Source organism: Meriones unguiculatus, chromosome 5 (genome assembly GCF_030254825.1).
Source record: "Meriones unguiculatus strain TT.TT164.6M chromosome 5, Bangor_MerUng_6.1, whole genome shotgun sequence".
Taxonomy (NCBI): Eukaryota; Metazoa; Chordata; class Mammalia; order Rodentia; family Muridae; genus Meriones; species Meriones unguiculatus.
This window is the reverse complement of record NC_083353.1, coordinates 130,582,631-130,601,780: the sequence shown is the minus strand read 5'-3', so window position 1 is coordinate 130,601,780 and position 19,150 is coordinate 130,582,631. Positions and strand designations below refer to the sequence as shown.

Genomic DNA, 19,150 nt, shown 5'->3' with positions numbered 1-19,150 from the left:
TTGTGTAGCTTGATCTTCTTGGGGGACTTCTAACAGTGGAAACAGGGGCTGTCTCTGACTCTGTTGCCTGCTTTTGGGACCCTTTTCCTCCTGCTGGGACCCTTCCTGCTTTTGGGACCCTTTTCCATCCAGCCTCAACATGAGGGAAGACGCCCAGTCTTACTGTAACTTAGTATGCCATGTTTGGTTGATATCCTGGGAAGCCTGCCCTTTTGTGGAGGGAAATGGAATCCAATCTCAGACATGAGTATTACTCTCCTCTCTTTTGGGGACTCTAAAGGAAAGCTATCAAAAGTTTCCAAAGCAATGAAAGGAAATATAGGAAAGGAGAGATTAAACATGGCCATACTGAGCTGGTCGTAGATACTTCATGGCAACCACTGAGTTACATCAAGAGCAGCTCACTGAAGGACCCTTCCATAGCTTACTGCTTCAGTCCAAACCAAACCCCAAATCACGTGTGATGTGTGCTCAGTTACAGTGGGGAAAATGGCTACTTCTCAGAGGCTTTGGTGCAAGTTTAGCAGAAGATAAGGAGAACGCTCACTTTGGCAAGTAGCTCTTGACGCTTCTGACAGAGGCAGCATCTCCTTGGCTGCCTGGCCCCGCTGCTGTGTTTGTTTGTTAGCAGAGAGCTGGCTTTTCAGTCTTAAAAGCCTCCTCTCTGATAGGACCAACATCCTCCAATCAAGGACCCATGCTGAAATTTTGAGTACTTGTGAACAGGTTCTATTTATGTGTGTGTATATGTGTGTTTGTATGTGTGCGCGTGTGTTGATGTCAGCTGCCCTCTTCAGTCTCTTCCCCACCTCACTGCTTGAGACAAGTCTGTCATTGAACCAGGAGCTCCTGTTTGGGAGCAAGCCTGCTGTGTCATGAGAACACTGATCCCCACAGGGTTGAGGCAAGGACTCCCAAACCACGAGGCTGAGCTCGTTCTTCAGGACAGTGCTACTCTCTGGAATTAAAAATGTTTGTCTTTCTACGGGGCTGGGGGCGGGTGGTGGCTCCGTGGATAGAGCACCTGCTGCCCGTGCGGAGGAGCCAGGTCGAGTCTCAGCACCCACAAGGCTGCTCACAACTCCAGTTCCAGGGGCTTCCAGGCTCTCCTCCGCCTCTGCAGGACCAGGCACACACATGGTATGCAGACATATGCGCAGTCAAAACATTCACACATGTAAAAACACAGATGAAAAAGTAAACAACAAATTGCCCGAGCTGGATGTGGAGGAGTGCACACCTGTAATCTCGGCAGCCGGGAACCTGAGGCGGGTGATGACAGGTTCTGAGCCAGCCTGGGCTACCCAGGGAGACACGGCAATACAAAACAAAAGCCACCTCCCTGATGCCTAAAATCTACCTGATATCTAAAAGTTGCCTCCCAGTGAGTTTTAAAGCATTATCTCCTACGTATTGGAAACTGGGGAAAATACCTTCTCTATGCAGGAAGGTGTCAGTTGATTGAAGCCCATAGTCCTTAAATCATAGCCAAGAGCAGGAAAATAAACCCACTCAGTGAGTACATGTGCAGGCACACACACACACACACACACACACACACACACACACACACACACACGGAACCATGACAGGTGGCCTCCCGATTCACTGTTCTCCTGAATGAGACGGGTTCTCACTGAACCTGGACCTCACCAGCATGGCAAGACCAGCTGCTATACAAACCGAGGGCTTCTTTATCTCTGTATCTTCCTCCAAACCACCGCCATCCCCCGCCAAGCCCTCCATCAGATCTCTCTCCCAGCTCACGACCTTCAGTTTGGCTGGTCCGTACATCTGCTTGGATTACAAATGTGTGTGACCATGCCCAGATTTAATCATGGGAGTTCTGGGGACTGAGCTCCAGGCCTCACACTTGCCAAGCAAGCACTTCATCAGCCAAGCCACCTGTAGCCCAGAACCCTTGCTTGTTTGTGGTTTATTGGTTTTGGGGGGTGGGGTGGGGGCAGAGTCTTGCTGTGTAGCTCAGGCTGGCCCTCAGGCTAAGGACGCTCTTACCTCAGCCTCCCAGTGCTGGGGTTATGGGTATGAGCCACCGTGCCCCGGAGACCTGACAGATTTGTGAGACTGTGCTCACTGTGGGAAGCACACAGACCTCTCCTCAGCTTACAAACAGTGGCTGTCTCCACAGGGCTTCCCAAGGTTTCCCTCGGCCCAGTGTGTGTGCTGCACAGGGATGTGAACAGGGTAGGGGTGGGACCATCTACAAGGCCCATCCTCGAGGAAGCATTCAAACTGCAAACTTGTTTTCACAGGTGGTTCACGGGGGGACTAGCAGCGATTTCCATATTTTCCATATGACGAAACAAGTCAGATGGCTTCCTGTTTGCATTCAGCTTTGCATTCTTCTGCAGAGCGGGAGCTAGAGTCTGGGACATTCAGGTTTCACAAAAAAATCAAGGCAAACAAGGCCACCGCCCCTGCTGCTGCCTGTAGGGTAGGGCCAAAAGTCTCAGGTTCCCTGCAGCGAGAGCCTGACCTCAGCAGCTTTCTGGCAGGAGTGATGCCATCAGGCAAAGGCCTGACGCTTACCTGGCTGCTGAAAATCAGACGCTGCTGTTATCAGACCCGCAGGGTTCATGAGGCCGCACACCTACAAGGAACATCTTCAGGACGCAGTACATGTTCTGGGTACTGAGAAATAGCCCTGCCAGGGCTGGTGAGAGGTCTCCTCGAGTGAGTGTAGGGACTTGCTGTACAAGGTTGGTGACCCGGTCCAAGCCGCAGGGAAGGCTGACTCCAAAAACCATCCCCAGACCTCCAGAGGCCTGCTGTGCTTGAGTGAGAGCACACACACAAACTCTATACGTCAGAGTTGGGCTGGGGGAGTGTCTGTGCCAGAGGCTCAAGGCTGCAGGCTGGGAGGTTGGCAGAGGCCAAGTGCCTGCCACATCACCAGTTAAACAAGCAAGCAAGCAAGCAGACAGACAAAAAACCAGAAACAAACAAAGCAAAACAAGGGCTTTAGGTTTCCATTTGATACCACAAAGAAGTACACAAGTACAATTTTACATAAAAATTCATTAATGGCAAAGCTATTCGTCCAATGATTTGTGTGTCTACGAATAAACACTTCAGAAAAACAAACAAAAACAAACAATGGCCAGTCAGAACCTGGGAAAAGCACTCAGGATAACTGTCACCTGCAAGCTGCGATCAACGACCTGTCAGTAGGGTTCAAACTGCGAACACTGAAGTTGGGGGCACAGGCCTTCGCACAGCGAAGGGGAGTTTGGAACGCCCAGCAGGGTGGGAAGCTGAAACGTGAGTCACCATTTTTATTCTATCTATATTCTGTCTGCGTGTGTGTCTGTGCAGCACATAAGCGCAGCGCCTGAGGAGGCCAAAGACAGCATCCGACACCCTGGTACTGGAGTTATAGATGGTTGTGAGCTGCCGTGTGGGTGCTGGGAACCAAACCTAGGTCCTCTAGAAGAGCAAACTGCTGCCAACTTCGGAGCTGCCTCTCTACCCTCTCAGGAGATTTTTATTTTTGATTAGAGTTCAGAGTAAGCTCCGACTTTAATTCCACTCACAGGTACTTATTTGTGGGAAGTAGGTCTCCACAGAGCCTTGTGCGTAACTGCTGACAGTGTCTTCATCCACCACAAAAACTGGAAAGTATTTTAGATTTCTAATAACGGAATCAGTGTCAGGATACTCACAGAGGTGAATGTAGCCACCTCAAGCACAACACAGGCAAAGCTCAAGCATGTGCAAGAGACAGGCGGCAGACACCTGGAGGACCGTGCCCCTGGCCTCCTCCGGTTCCAGCCCATCCCCGCTGTCCTGGTGACCCACTGTTGCTGACTGCGTGAGGTCCGGTGTGGACACGAGTGGGCAGAAATTCTGTGTTTTAAAGCCTGAATGTTTTATGATTTTGCTTGAAGGAGAGCGTTGAAATATCACATGAGTGAGGGCGGGGCACGGTGGCTGTACACCATTGATCCCAGCTCTCAGGAGGCAGCAGAGCTCTGTGATGTTAAGGTTAGCTTGGTCCAGGACAGTCAGAGCAAACAATGAGACCTGCTCTCAAAAAACGAGAGAGAGAGAGAGAGAGGCAGAGACAGACAAAGAGAAAGAGAGAGAGGAGAAAAGAAAAGAGTGAAAATAATGCAGGCACAGTGGTTAAGAGCACGTATGCTCTGAGACTTAAGTAAGCACCTTGCCAGGTTGTACACAAACACCAGTAGTAGTGGCTCAAGGGGATCCAATGCCTTGGTCTGGGCTCTGAGAGCGGCTGAGTACACACACACACACACACACACACACACACACACACACTTAATTTAAAAAGAGGCCAATGAACTTAAAAGTGAGAAAAGGGGGGATATATGAGAGGGTTTGAAGGAGGAAAGGAAAGGAGGAAATGATGTGATTATAATTTCAGAATAAAAATATATAATAATGATAATGATGATGATGATGATGATGTCTCGACAATTAAGAGTGCTTGCTGCTCTTTCAGAGGACCTGAGTTGGGTCCCAGCACACAAGTTGGGAGGCTTTTCACCCCAGTAACTTCAGCCCCAGGAGGCCCCACCCGCCCGTGCCTTCAAGTTCATCTGCGTTCATATGCACATACACACACGTGCAGATGAGTAAAGAATAAAATAACAACAGTTGCCAACAAATAATAAACAAAGAGAAAACAGTGCAGCTTATGTGACATACAGGCTTAGGAAGAAACCACTTAAAACCGTATGCGCCAGTCACCAGCAAAGGAAGAAAACCTCTCTGCCCTTAGCAGCCAGGGAGGCCACACGCAGACACTCAGCTCCGGAGGCCTGGCAGGATGCCAGAGATGCACAAAAGTAACATTAGAAATGTCAGTGCTACAGAACAGCTGGCCTGGTGTGGAGGAAGAGAAGAGAGCCGGCCGGGAGTTCCAGGGCACTGGTCTGTGGAGGTGAGCACAGACCCTGACCCTGTGGGGAGCTCAGCGAGGCTGGGGGAGGACCCGGGCACAGAGACTTGTTTGTGACTTTCTCAAAGGCGGTTGACAAACGCTCCTGCCACCTGCTCCACAGCCACGGGCTTGCTGCGTTTCTGCTGAAGGCCACAGCCCAGCGCTTCCAGCCCTGAGGCTAAGCAGGAAGACTGCCTGTGAGCAGACGAGTTTCCCCTTAGAGCATGCCATTTCACACACACCAGTTGTAAAGCGGAGAGGGCACCTTCTGGAAGCCTGCTCCAGCAGCCTCTGTGCACCAACTCTGGCCACACCTGGCTGCTGTGGCCTGCCCCTTGCATTCCACGGGGGACACAGGCTAGAAGACAGGCTAGTTTGACTTTAAGCCCTGTGCCCTTAAGCCACTGGACTACACCATCTGAATTGTCTAGTCTACATTTTCAATTTTCCTCACATTTCTTTATTAATTTTGAGCATGCCTGCACACTTACATACACGAGTGTGTACACACACGCCACAGCATGCCTGTGGAGGTCTGGGTATATCACATGGGAATTTTTTCTTCTATTATCTTAGTTCTGGGAATCAAACTCAGGCGCAACAGCCTTTCCCTCCTTGTCCTTTTCCCCAGCTCCCCAGTTTCTGCATCAGGGAGAGCCTGGTCCTCTAGCCCGTCAGAACTGCCCAGCATGCTCTCGTTGGCTTTGTTTCCTGGTTAACCGTTATCCCAACATTTTACATCTTTCATTGTTTGAGACAGGCTATCAGCTCATGGCCTCCAGCCCTGGGAGCACAGGCTAGAGCATCGCACTCAGTCACTACACGAGGCCTGTCCCCTCAGCTGATGTCCCTCTAGTTTTTGCTGACTCGGGGCATGTGACTGTTATCCCATATCTGTCCTCGGAGTCCTCTGGTGGTCCCTTTCCATGAGACAGTCTAACGGAAAGCTTTCTCCATCCTGTGGTGTCATGTGCAGACCCTGGGCACAGGCTCTTCGCAGGATCCCCCAATGGCAGATTTTCTCTTCCTACAAGCAACCCTCTTGTGATCTGTCAAGCATCGGCATGAGAGCCCAGATTAGCTCTCATCTGTGTTTCCTCTAGATAAGAAAGAAGCCCTGAGTGTTAGATGGTGGCCTCCCTCGAAGAATGTTTTCATATCTCCTTCTCAAAGTAAGTGTCTGCTGCTCCCCCGAGGACTGCCACAGTGGCACAAATTGTGATCCTCGAATTTACACCCAGGAGGATGGCACAGGAGGGGCAGGAATTCAATGTCATGTTGGGCTGTATCGCTATTTCCAGGCCAGTCTGGACCATGTTAGAACCTGCCTCAAAAATCAGCCAAGGGGCTGGAACGATAAGTCGGCCGTCAAGAGCACTTACTGCTCTTCCAGAAGGCCTGGGCTTGATTCCCAGCGCCCACAACACACAACCATGAGTAAATCCAGTTCCAGGGCTCCAACACCCTCTCCTGGCTTCCTTGGTCACCAAACACAAACATGGGGCTCTGGAATAGTGAAGAAAAATAAGACTACACATAAGATAAATAAGAAAGGACAATAAAGAACAGGTATCCAATTCTGTCTATCAACGTAACAAGATACTTAAGAATAAAATCAAAGAGGAAAGAAAACATGCAGGTGGCCACACGCTAGATACAATTTAACAAGAAAAGTGTACAAGAAGCCACTCAGGCAAAGCCGTTGGAGCTAAGAAGGCAAGTGTGCCCTTCCTCACTCCACCTGCCAGCCAGCCCTGCTGCCAACTGACGGGATTCTGTGTTCGGTGCTGCTCAGGTGCGGAAGCAAATGTTGTCAACAACTTCCTCATCCTAGGTGTGCACATTGGCCCACATCAGCCTGCTCATTTGGGAAAACCAACCCCCACCTTCCCACAGCTGGCAGCTGAGTCTGAGACGGCTCAGGACAGCTGCTAATTTACTCAACGGGCTGGAGAGTTTCAGAACAGCTGGGGACATCTGAGCATTTTGCTCTCTGACTCAGAGCACACCAGCATGGTGGCAGTGGGGATGTGTGTGGCTGTGTGTGTGGCTACCGTCCTTCCTTGTTGCAGACCCGTCTACCTCCTGTGCAGAGCACTTTGAACTAACTGCTCTCTTTGCTCAAGGGTTTAGTTTCAGAGAGACCTTCACATGAGGAAACGGCCTTAAGCAAAACCCCCATAGGTGCGCCTTCTCTGGGCAGGAAAAGTACGAACACTACAGGTTTCATGAATTCTTGAGAGGTCAGCGGAGGAAGGAAGTGTCCACATGTTTTCCTCACATGGAGTAAAAAAGTGCATTCAAACCAGGGCCTCAGCTTTGAACCAACTGTCCCTGAAGGCTAGGCTGGAGGGCAGTAACCAGCTGAGAACCTGACAATGGCCTTCGGGGGTAAGTCACGGCAGTGGACGCTCCTGGGCAGATGTTGCAAGGGAGCCCTCCCAGGGAGGACACGGATTCTTACTTGCTCATAAAACTGAGACAAGAGCCAGTGGGTTACTGCTCTGAGCATGGGGCCTAAAGCAGATTCACACCAAACTGGGCACGGCTGCTTATCCGCGCCTCACACGCGCTCTGATCACACGAGAACTTCTCCAAAGCCTGCTGAGCAGTCACAGCCTGCAGCCTTCAAGATTCAAAGAATGATTCGCATTGCTCTCAGCAACACTGAAACCCAGTAAGTTCACAAAGCCCAAGACAGCAACAATAAAACACCGAACATCGCTATTCTAAAGTGAGGCAATTCCTTAAACTCCTCAGCTGCTTCCTCAGTGGGAAGGCCCAGGAATTCACAACAAATCCAAATCCGAGCGCTCTCACCATCATGTCTGCTTTACTCCAAACGAGGACTTTATAGAGAGAAGATCTGTACCGTTAAAATAAGAAGTTTGCTGAACAAAAGCAGCTGTCTGATAACCGGCCAGGCCAGTCAGCTTTATATTTTCCATTTCATGCTTCTAGAATAAAGCAGGTTTATAAATAGCCTGACATTTGTGATCTGACAAGTGTCTTCTCACATTATTCTTAGCTAAGTGCTCGTAAGTCTTTGGCTGACACACAAGCATCTTAAATACCCCCGCTTCAAAAGGTAAAGTGGATCTGAGCATTAATCCCAGGACTTGGGAGGCAGAGGCAGGTGGGTCCCTGTGAGTTTTAGGTCATCAACACAGTGGGACCTGTCTCAAAAACAAAACAGAAGTGTGCATAAATGCATACACACACACACACCTTAAACACGTATTAAATTTTTGAGAGCAGCTGTATATGTGTTCAGTGCTGATACACATGCACTCTGGCACACGGCTAAACTCTGCCACCGAGCTAAACCCCAGCTCTGTTTCATTTTAAAAGGAAGGGCAGCCATAGACAAACTAGGCAGGCTGTGGTCCCATCCTGTTCCTGGCTGAAGGCAGAGTCCCACGGCGGCGCTTCCTAAACCTCCCCCTGGCTAACACCGCAGCCGGGATCAGGGGAAACGGCAGAGGTGCTTCCGCCCCAGGCTGAGGGGTGTGAACCGGCGTGGACCTCGCCACTTACTCTGAAGGCCCCTGGAAGTGTCCTGAGTATGCTCAGGGGCTGGATGCCTCCAGTTTGCAGGTGCTGGTCTTCTGGAATCACTTCCTCTCGGTCGTGCAGCAAAGTCTCAGCTCTTCTGCAGGCCCCAGGCGTCTCGCGTGCACAGGCAGTCTGGGTCTGAGCAGCGCGAAGGGCGCTGGGCTCTCGCTCTTCGGCACAGGAAGCTGGAAATGTGCTTTTCTTCCAGGGAAGTGATAAGCCTGGGCTCCCCTTGTGCAGCCGTGCATGGGCGCAGCAGGCCAAGCGCCTTCCACCCCAGGAAGACGAGTTAGGCCGTCTGTACCCCCTCCTTCACCAGCAAGCTGCTAACACCTCCTCCTCACCCCTGTACCCCACACTTCCTCTGCTCAAGGCTCACAGCCAGCCTCCAGGGACAGCTGAAGAGTTCCTCTTTTTTTTTTTTTTGGTTCTTCCTCCATTTTTACTTCACCCTTTAAGGACATCTGAGCTGATACCCCCGAGTTTTGTGTTGCCAAGGCCTCTCGTCCTTTGGCTGTGTGTCCCCCAGCCCTGGGCTGTCTTTGTGGAACCTCTTCCTGACCAGCGCATCTTGCAGCTGCTTAACAAGGGCTGGTTGCTTCTGGCGGAAGCCAAATTTAAGATAATAATAATAATAAATAATAATAATAATAATAATAATAATAAAGTCGACAGAGAGAATGAGAGAAACAGAGACAGCCCAGCACCGGAACCCCATGCTCTCAGTGACGTTTCAATCCCGAGTCACTCTGAGAAACTGTGATGAACTCAAACTTCTTTAGAGATCACAGGGAAAAGTGAAAGTGCTTAGAAACACAGGCTTTAAGTAAAGCAACCCAGCAGCTCGCTCAGGCTGTTTCAGGTGTGCAAGACCAGCTCCCCACAAGCTCAGCGTGTGTAACACAGCCCTTACACACCATGGGCAGCTTTTCACAGGAGAGTGGGCGTGGAGGGAAGTGAGGCTTTGTTTCATGACTAACCTTTCTGTCAATCATAGTACATGCAGCTAGCATTAGTACAGGAAGTCCCTCCCCCGACACAGCTGGACACTCACTGGATATTCCCACTGTGAGCTCTTTGACGTCATTCTTCCCCTCTTATCTCCCTTGCACCCTTATAGCTTCTCATTTGACACCCTCTCTCCAGTGAGACTAATCTGTTGTTGATGACTCAGCGGCTACCACAAACAGTTTGAGTGTAAACCTTAACCCTCCAGGATGATGGGCCTGGGGAGAGGTTCAAAGCAGGGGGAGGACAGCAGGGTGTCAGGCCCCTCCTTTGCTGGCGTCTCCCAGCTTAACCTGCTGTCAGAGCCCCGCTGCGTTGCGTTGCGTCCGTTGTAACATCAGGAGCGAGGCTGCCAGGCAGGCTTCCAGCCCCCCCACCGGAGGCGGAGGCATTCCCCAAAGCTGCCCTCCATCGCCACCCACGGTCGCATGTGGTCAGTCGTGACAGCACTAAAGCAAGAACTTCGAATGCTTCATGTTGAAATCTGCGCTCCTTTGAGCTAGGACTGCGTATAGTCAGGCCGGTCTCCAGTTCCCTATGTGGCTGAGAACGTGCTGTCCTCCTGCCCCTGCCTCTCTAGAGCTGGGACTGCGTGTAGACACTACCAGGTCTAATGTATTCGGTACTAGGGAGCGGCCTTGAACCCAGGGCCTTGTGTGTGCTAAGCTGGCCTGCTGCCAGCCCAACTGTGTCTCTAGCCCAAGATCTATGCTCTTAATGTTTGTGAGTGTGGCGTGGTTAACTGCATCACGTGTGGCGTTGTTAGCCTCAGAGTGTGCAGAACTCAGGAACCGTGTGTACAGGATTGTTAACTACAGGTACTGTGTCATGCAGCAGGTGACAGGAACCCACTTGTCGCACATGACCGAGCTTTACACCTGTTGGAAAGTAACTCTTCATTTCCTCTTCCCCTCAGCCTGCAGCCGCTGCGATTCTCTTTCCAGCCTCTGTAGCCTTGAGCTAGTTCAGATTCCTCACATAAGCGGGATATGGAAGTCACCATCCTCTGTGACTAATGGCTTCCTTAGCGTAACATCCACGGGTTCTTCCATGCCGTCCTATGTGGTAGAACTCCCTTAAGGCTGAATAATATTGCCTCATGATACCACATTTTATCAGTTCGCCTCTGAACGGACTGCTAGGCCGGCTCCATTCCGTGGCCGTCACACACCTCGTCAGCCTCATCTAGCCACACGGTGACAGACATCTGGGTTGCTTCTGCACTGAGTCCCCTTTGCCTCAGGTGTGTTTGTGCACTCTATACATGTCTCGTGCCTGCAGAGGTCAAAGAGGGCATCCCACCCCCTGGCACTGGAGGTACAGACGGTTGCGAGCCACCATCGGATGGATGCTGAAAACTGAAGCTGGCTCCTCTGTGATAGCAGTAACGCTCTTGACCGCTGGGCCATCTCTCCAGACCCTCTTCCTGTTTTGAAGCAGAGTTTGTGTATGTGTGTGCGTTTTAGTGCGGTCCTTAGCGTTCCTCATATAGTCAAGTCTCACGTCCTCCTCTGATATATGACTCTCTGATATTTCTCCCATTCTGAATACCGTTCCTTCCCTTTCTTTTATTGCAGAAGATTCTGAGTCTGATCTTGTTCCACTCACCTTTCTGTACCTGAACTTCTGGTGTTGTGCCCTAGAAATCTTATTCAAACAACCCCGCTGTCTTCCGAACATCTTAGAGCTTCAGATCTCATATAGAACAAGTCTTTATTTAATCCTTTGGGTGGGCTTCTGGGCCAGTGAAAGACACCGTTAGCGCCTGCGAGTCCAGTGGATTCCCGGCGCTCCTGCACCGCTTGCCTGGAGAATTCTTTATGCTCATGGCAGAGCTGAGCTGCAGGCTCGCGTGGGTTTTTGCTAGGCTCTTCGCTCTGCTCGCTCACCTGCCTGTGTGTCTGTGGCGTCACACGGTTCTGTGTTTGTTTGGTTCCTACGGTTTTGTAACAGTTTTGAAATCAGGAAGAGCAATTCCTTCATCTTTATTTATCAAGATTTTTCTCAGCTGGTCAGGGCTCTTTGTTATTCCACAGCAATTCAGAAACATTTTCCACTCCTGTAAAAACTCCACTGAGATATTTGATAGGCATTTCAGTGAATCTGCACATTACCTTCATCAGGATAGACATTTTAGGAGCATCCATTTTCTAATTCATGAATGTAATGTTCCACCATTTGTCCGTGCCTTCTTTAATTTGTCATCTTTAAAAGTTTTCAAGAATGTGCCTTTTGTTTCCTCATTCAACCTTACTCCTATTTATTCTTCCTCTTGTTCTTCTGGCAGGGTCTCTCTGTGTAGCCCTTGCTGGCCTGTGACTCCCTGTGTAACCTAGTGGATGCAAACACAAAGAGCCTCATCCATCTGCCTCTGCTTCTCAAGTGCTGAGATTAAAGACACATGCCAGCCTCCTGCACCACGTGCCCGGCTCCTTACTCATTTCCCATCAGTGCTGGGCACTCTGGGATTACACTCCGGGAGGTGGAGGCAGGCAGCGTACTGAGTTTGAGGCCAGCCTGGTCTACAAAGTGAGTTCAGGACAGCGAAGGCTACACAGAGAAACCCTGTCAAAAAAAAAAAAAGCACTTGATAGGTTTTCATTTTAATCTCACGTGTGGGGATGCGAGGCTGCTTCATGCTATCTAGCAGAGACATGGATTTGCCAGAAGCAGATAGTTTCTGCAATGGTGTGATGTTTGGAATTCTGGGAATCTTTCAGAGGGTATGTAAATTCCAGAGCCCGGATAGGTGGGGCTGTGGTTGATGATCTTTCAGGATTGGGGTTTGTTTGCAGTTGGTTAGCGGTTGTGCTCAAAGAAGAAACAAGAAGTAAGACAATAGATTCAAGGGTCTCCTCCCTCCTCTATTTTTTTTCTCTCTAATCTAGTGACAGGCTGAAAGGAGAGAGGATAAAGGGCGGGAAAAGAAGGACCCACAAAGCGGCAAAGCCCGGCCACAAGCGGTGCCTGGTTTAGTGTAGTGTCCGAGGACTGTGATATTGTTATTGCTTCTGTGTGTGTCTTAGAAAAATAAAGATTTTCAACAAGTTGCTAGTTTATAGGTATAAAAACCTGGTTTTCAAAGTGAGCATGGCTTTAGACAATCTTGTCATATTTTGTAGCAGCGTTCTTTTTTTTTTATGCTTCAAATTTTGTGACGAAGCTTCTTTATTTAAGGCTTCCAACAGATTCAGGAAGCTGAGAAGTTTGAGGTTATGTTTTTGTTGAATAAAGTTACGGTCCTAAGCAAAAAGAAAAAAAAAAGAAAGTTAAGATTAAAAATTTTAAAAATTTATTTCAAATGCCATAAAGGAAATGGCAGGGGATGAAAGAATTTTTTTTTTCAAAATGGCAGCAAACATTTACTGTGGTTGCTACCAGTGTGATCCCAGAGAAAATTTCTGTTCTTTTCTTTGTAGATTCTGTTTCAAAAAAGGTTGGAAGAAGGACTGAACGGTTGGAAAATTTGCAGGTAGAAATAGAGGGTCATGGGAACAAAAAATGGCTGAAATGAGGAAACAAAGTAGGTCGGTCACTCTACCCTCTCTTTTCTGAAAGAGTGGCAGAGTTGGCTGTGCAGATGAAGAGGCTGTGGATGGAGAGGGAAGCACTTGGGAGGATCACTGAAAAAAAGAGAGAGAACAAAAGGCTCAGTCCCAGTGAGTGAGCAAGAGAGCAGGGTTTTCTGCAGGGGAAAGAAGGTGAGAAACTGTGCCAGAGGGCGGTCGGGTCAGAGAAAAGCTGAAAAAGGACAGTCTGCTGAAATAACCCATTTTGAGAGAAAAAGTTAATCTTTAACCAACTCTGCTGCCAGAGTGGGAGGAGAGTTGGCCTGGGGTTATGAGATCACCTTCGGCTTTCCCAGCAGTCAAACAGCATATTCCTGCTAATAGTGTAGAGCAAGATTACGAGGAGGTAGGATGGCATCCCATAGAAGGATAGACCTAGGGCCTTTTAAAGAGGTCGTGCTTCCATATGGGATGCACTCGCCTCACTCTAAAGAACCCGGCTACTCAATGTGGAATTATTCCCCAAGACCGCCAGGAGCTGGTAACAGCTGTCCTAGAGGCCGTCCACAGTGGCAGGTTCACACGGTGGAGGGAAGAAGCTGCAAATATTGAACAGTGAACTAGAGTGAGGGGAATGAATATAGTAAAAGAATTAGCTGCTTGATTCAATCTGATGACGCTACAATAGATCAATGTTGCTTAGCGACTTTAAGAGCTTGAGACTAAGTTGAGGAGCCAGGGAAAAGTCCACCTCAGTTAGAAAGATTACACAAGGCTCTGGAGAAGCCTTCACTGATTTTTTTTTTTTTAACAAAGATTAGTTTCACCTGTGAAAAAGAGCCATATCAAACACTGATGTAAGACAGGGCTAATTTGAGACCTTGGCATTTGAAAATGCAAATACAGATGTATAAAAGTTAGTAGACCATTAAAGGCATGAGCAATGCCTATGGATGAGTGGGTAAGGAATGATATGGGTTCTAATGTGTACTCTGCTAATATCATAGGGAAAACTATAGCTAGAGGCCTCTGATATCAAAATGCCAGTGCTTCAATTGTGGGAAATACAGACATTTGCAAAGGGACTGTGACCAAGCCACTAAAGGTAGTCTCAGATCTCAAAATGCCTGGTACTTTCATTGTGGGAAATTTGGTCATTGCAACAAAATTGTGAACAAGACATCTCTAAGGGCAATGGTTTTTCTAAATATAAACCAGAAAGAAGGCTTAGACTTCTTTCTGCACCAGGGGAGTACAAGTAATAGGACAAGGATTTTCTTTGGACCATGAATGTAGGTCCAAAAATATCTAAGGTAATTTCTTACCATCAGAAAATGGCCTTGGGAGGCTATCTAGAGGGCCCACAGCAAAAAGTGTAAGCCTTTTACACCAAGGAGTGACATGCAGACTGAAAAACCTCCACTGGGCATTGGAGATTTAATGCACATTACTTCAGGCAGCACAGTTCTAGGCTTGGCCACAGGGAAACATCTTACTTTATCTCCCAAAATTCAATGTTATAAAATAGCTACTAGAGTATATAGTCCTTTGCCCTTGGGGACAGTAGAGATAATTTTGGGAAGGAGTTGATTCATTATGATCCAGAAATTATAGATGAAGATCTCGAAGGAGAACTTAAAATTATAGACTATGTAAAAGGAGAGATGCAATTTAACACAGGATGGCTGTTAGATTTCTCAGCTGCTAGTTTTCCTATATTAAAGGCAAAGCTACCCCAGTAGAAAGAAGGGGAGGGGTTGGAAGTACTGGAAAATGTGTGCTCTGGTAAACAGCTGTTAATGATCAGAGGCCAAAATTAATATCACAAATAAACAATATTGAAATAGAAGGTTTGGAAGATACAGGAGCTGGCGTAACTATCATTTCACAAAAATCTTGGAATTCAGAATGGCCAGTACAAAAGATTTATATCCAGTTTCTAAGAATCGGAAAGCTATCTCAAATAAAACAAAGTGTGTGATGGGTTAAACACGTAAGACCGGAAGTTTAAAGAGTAAAGTTAAAGCCTCTGTGGCTGGCATACATGCCCGTATATTTATGGGAAATGGATCTTTCACAAGAGTGAGGTACTCAGATTCATATTCCTGCAATCCCAGAGAAAGCTCGTGATGAAATAAGGGTGAAATGGTAGATGCTCCTGGGGAAGGTATTGATATATGTCATCAAAAACAGCACCAGATGCTGCCAATTGTTTAAACACAGGACAAAGCATGGATTTCCAAATTCATAAGGGGATCACTGCTGAAGGACCAACAGTACTCTCAAAATGGTTGACCAGTGAGCCTGTGTGGGCAGATCAGTGGCCAATAACTAAGGAGGAATTACAGGCGCTCGGGGCTCAGCAGAGTCTACCAGCCCATGGGACTCCCTTGTATTTGTTATAAGAAAGAAATCTGGAAAACGGAGAATGTTAACGGCTTTAGGAGTGTTGAATACAGTAATTCAACCATGCGTCCATTACAGCCTGGAATTCCTTTGCCTTTTTAAAAAAAAATAACCTAAGGCATGGCTTATGATCGTAATTAATCCAAAAGATTGCTTTTATTTTATTTTATTTTTTTTACTATCCCCTTGCATGAGTAGGATAGAGGAAGGTTTTCTTTCACAGTACCTACTTACAATAGTGTTCAATCCATAAAAATATATCAGTGGAAAGTTATTACAAAGGGAATGGTAAACAGTCCAACTCTATGTTAATATTCTATGCAACAACTGCTAGAAATAATTTATAGGCAATTTACTCTACCCATTATTTATCATTACATGGCTGGTATTTTGTTGGCTCATCCTGACTCAGATACTTTAGAGAAAATGTTTAAGGAAACACAAAGAATTCTGCCATACTGGGGATTACAGATTGCTCCTGAAAAACTACAGAGGGGAGATTCTATTAACTATTTTGGTTATAAAATAAGTAAACAAAAATTTCAACCACAAAAGGTACAAATCAGAAGAGATCAGTTGCAAAGTTTTTTGTTTGGTTTGGTTTTGGTTTTTTGGAACAGGGTTTCCCTGTGTAGCTTTGGCTGTCCTGGACTCACTATGTAGACCAGTCTGGCCTCACAGAGATCTGTGGGCATAAGGGTATTGTGTAATTTAAGTGCTGATTTCTGCACCTCCCGTATCTGATTGCAATTTTTGTTCTAAGAATCTCCTTTCTCGATGCTGTGTAAACACTGCTCCTGAGTTGTCTGCTGATTTGTCAATAAAGCAGCTTACAGCCAATCTCTGAGCAGGGGATATTCTCTCTCAGCTGGATTTCCTGCTAGCCAGGGTAGGAGTTAGATGAGGAGGTGGAGGATTCAGCCATGGCAGACGTCCAGGGGACCAGGAGAGAGTGCTCAGCAAGGAAAGCTACAAAGTGTACGTATCTCTGAGATGTAGCTGGGAGCGAGCCAAATTAGCTTAGAGGGTTAAGAACAGAGAAATATCTACTCAGTTCTTGTGCTGTGAAGCTTGTTAAACTAATGTAATGGAGTTTCAATTATTTGTGTGATAGCTGGGCTGAGATAGAAACTGAGAAACAAACAGAAACAAACACGGTTTTGTAAAAATGGCTTTAACAGAGATCCGCCTGCTTTTGCCTCCCCAAGGGCTGGGATCAAAGGTTTGCGCCACTATGCCTGCCCAGTTGCAAACTCTTAATGATTTTCAAAAAAGAATGGCAATGGCCTACCATTGGGTCAACTGCTCAAGAGTTAAGTAATTTGTTTCAAACATTACAAGGAGATTCAGACTTAGTCCAAGATGGTTAACAGCTGAAGCAGAGAGAGAGCACAAGAGCAACTCTGGTAGAACAAAGATTGCAAGATGCATATGTGGATCACACAGATCCCAAACTTGATTGTACTTTGGTTATTTTGCCTTCAACTCATTCTCCCACTGTGTTCGTTATGCAAAGGGAAGACAGTATTATTGAATAGATTTTCTAAGCACACGAAGTAAAAAAAAAAAAAAATACTTATATAGAAAAAGTTTGTGATTCAGTCATAAAAGGTAGAATAAGACTACATCAATTGTCAGGAACAGGCCTGGCAGGAATCCATAGTACCTTAAATTAATGCTGAGATGTCATTATGAATAATCAACGAAGACTGGAAAGAGCTTGGAGCAACTTTTTGGGAGAATTTAACAGCAAATATACTAAAAGCATGTGTCTTCAGTTTATTAAAAAAAAAAAAAACAAACAACTAATTGATTTCTCCCATGCATTGTAAAAGGAACACCTGTTCCTGCAGCACCCACATTCTATACGGATGGAAATAAGTTGGAATAGCAGAGTTATAATTAAGACAAAATGAGTAAAGTAATTCAAAGCCTATGTACTTCAGATCAAAAATCAGAGCTGTATGCAATTTTATGGTATTATTAAATTTTTCTGAATCTAATGTAATTATTGACTCTCAATATGCAGGGTTTTTTGCATATAGAAATTGCTAAATTTATTCCAGATAATTCAGAATTGACTTTGTTATTTATACAGCTGCAACAGGCAATCAGAAATAGAAACCATCCATTATATATCATCATATTCTGTCTCATACAGGCTTGCCAGGTTCACTGGCATAAGGAAATGAAGAAACTGACCAATTTATAATAGAAAATGTGTTAGAAGCCTCAAAATTTCATGTTAACAAAACTCCATGTTAACAATAAAAGTTTAAAGAAAAAAAATTATCACCTGGCAACAATTCAAGGAAATCATAAGAAAATGTTCTACTTGTTCTTTGTATAACTGAACGACCTTGCCCGTTGGAAGAAGGGGTAGCAAAAGAAATGAAATCTGGCAAAATTTTAGGAAAACTAAAGTTTGTGCACCATACCATTAATACATATTCAGGGTTTCAATGGGCAACTGCTTTAAGTTCTGAGAAGGCTGAATCTATAATTACATATTTACAGGAAGTAGTGAAGGCTGAATCTATAATTACATATTTACAGGAAGTAATGGCCATTATGGGAATACTTTCACAAATTAGGATGAAGTTCTTTGCATATTATAATATAAAGCACATTACATGTATACTACATACTACTACAGGACAAGCCAATTACACCTTAGAGGAAATGCTTATTAATCAAAAAGGAAGAGTAAAGATCCCCAGGGATGGACTAAATAGTGCTCTGCTAACTTTAAATGTTCTGAATGTTAATGAGAAAGGAAAAAACAGCAGCCAAGAGACACTGAGCTATAGAAAAAAACTGTGGAATTAAATCAGCTATATACTATAAGAATAAAGCATCAGAATGGAAGCCAGGGAAAGTTTGCATTAGGCTATCAGACCTGCTTATACCATCAAAACTTACAAAGATTAGAACTGAGCAAGAGAGGTCTCCTGAAAACCTTAGCCGCTGACCAAAAAGCACTTAGTTCATTGAAAATGTCTTTGTTTATAATTTCCTGATACACCCAGAATAATTAATGGCTTAAAACCATTAATTAAGGGGTTACTGTAGTAAGAATTCTGGAATTTCGGTTTCTTTTAAAAACACAGAAACATTATAAGGATGTATTTTTGTTTTAATCCCAGGTGTGGCGATACGGCGCTGCTTCTCAGCAGCTGGTGATGATTTGCCTTGTGCTCTAGCAGAGTGTGCTTTTGCCAGCTGCAGATGGTTTCTGTGATTGTGTGGCATTTGGAACCTGGGAAGTTTTCAGAAGGTGCATAAATGTGAGGGCCCTGACAGGCGGTGTGTGGTGATGGGAAGGTTGGTGGTTGTTAGTAATCATGCTCACAGAAGAAACAGGAATAAAGAATTAGATTCACAGATCTTTCTCTCCCTCCTTCCTCTACCCCTCTTTCTCTCCTATCTGGGGATAGGAGGTGAAACCAGGGGCAAAAAGCATGGGAAAAAGAACCCACAGAGTGGCAAAGACCAGCTCTATCCCCTTCCCTCTCTCACAGTTGAAGCTCACGTCAAACCACTTGCTGTACGGCCTCCACGTAACGTTGTCTGTTCTGAACTGCGCCCAGGGTGCAGGGGCTGCGACTCTCCCAACACTGGCAAGAAATATTCCTCCCAAGGCTGGGGTCCCAGAATAGGTTTTGAATTTATGTTGTTATTTTATGTGTATTTTACCTGCATGTCCCTGTATGCCTGGTGCCCGCAGAACCCAAAAGAGGACACC

General features: G+C 46.4%; 1 protein-coding gene and 1 long non-coding RNA gene across 5 annotated transcripts in view; one reads left to right on the top strand and one right to left on the bottom strand.

The window, feature by feature from the left end:
• Positions 1–8,840, bottom strand: part of Irag2 (inositol 1,4,5-triphosphate receptor associated 2) — a 43,382-nt gene extending 34,542 nt beyond the window's left edge. For all 4 annotated transcript variants that reach the window (XM_060384476.1, XM_021654171.2, XM_021654153.2 and 1 more), the window contains exon 1: positions 8,465–8,840. The gene's annotated coding sequence lies outside the window, so the exon portion shown is untranslated. The remainder of the gene's footprint in view (positions 1–8,464) is intronic.
• A 7,442-nt stretch (positions 8,841–16,282) lies between these two features.
• LOC132654113 (uncharacterized) lies at positions 16,283–18,791 on the top strand. Its single transcript, XR_009591796.1, has 2 exons — positions 16,283–16,383; positions 18,552–18,791. It is a non-coding gene; the product is annotated as an uncharacterized LOC132654113 (long non-coding RNA).
• Positions 18,792–19,150: the final 359 nt, after the last annotated feature.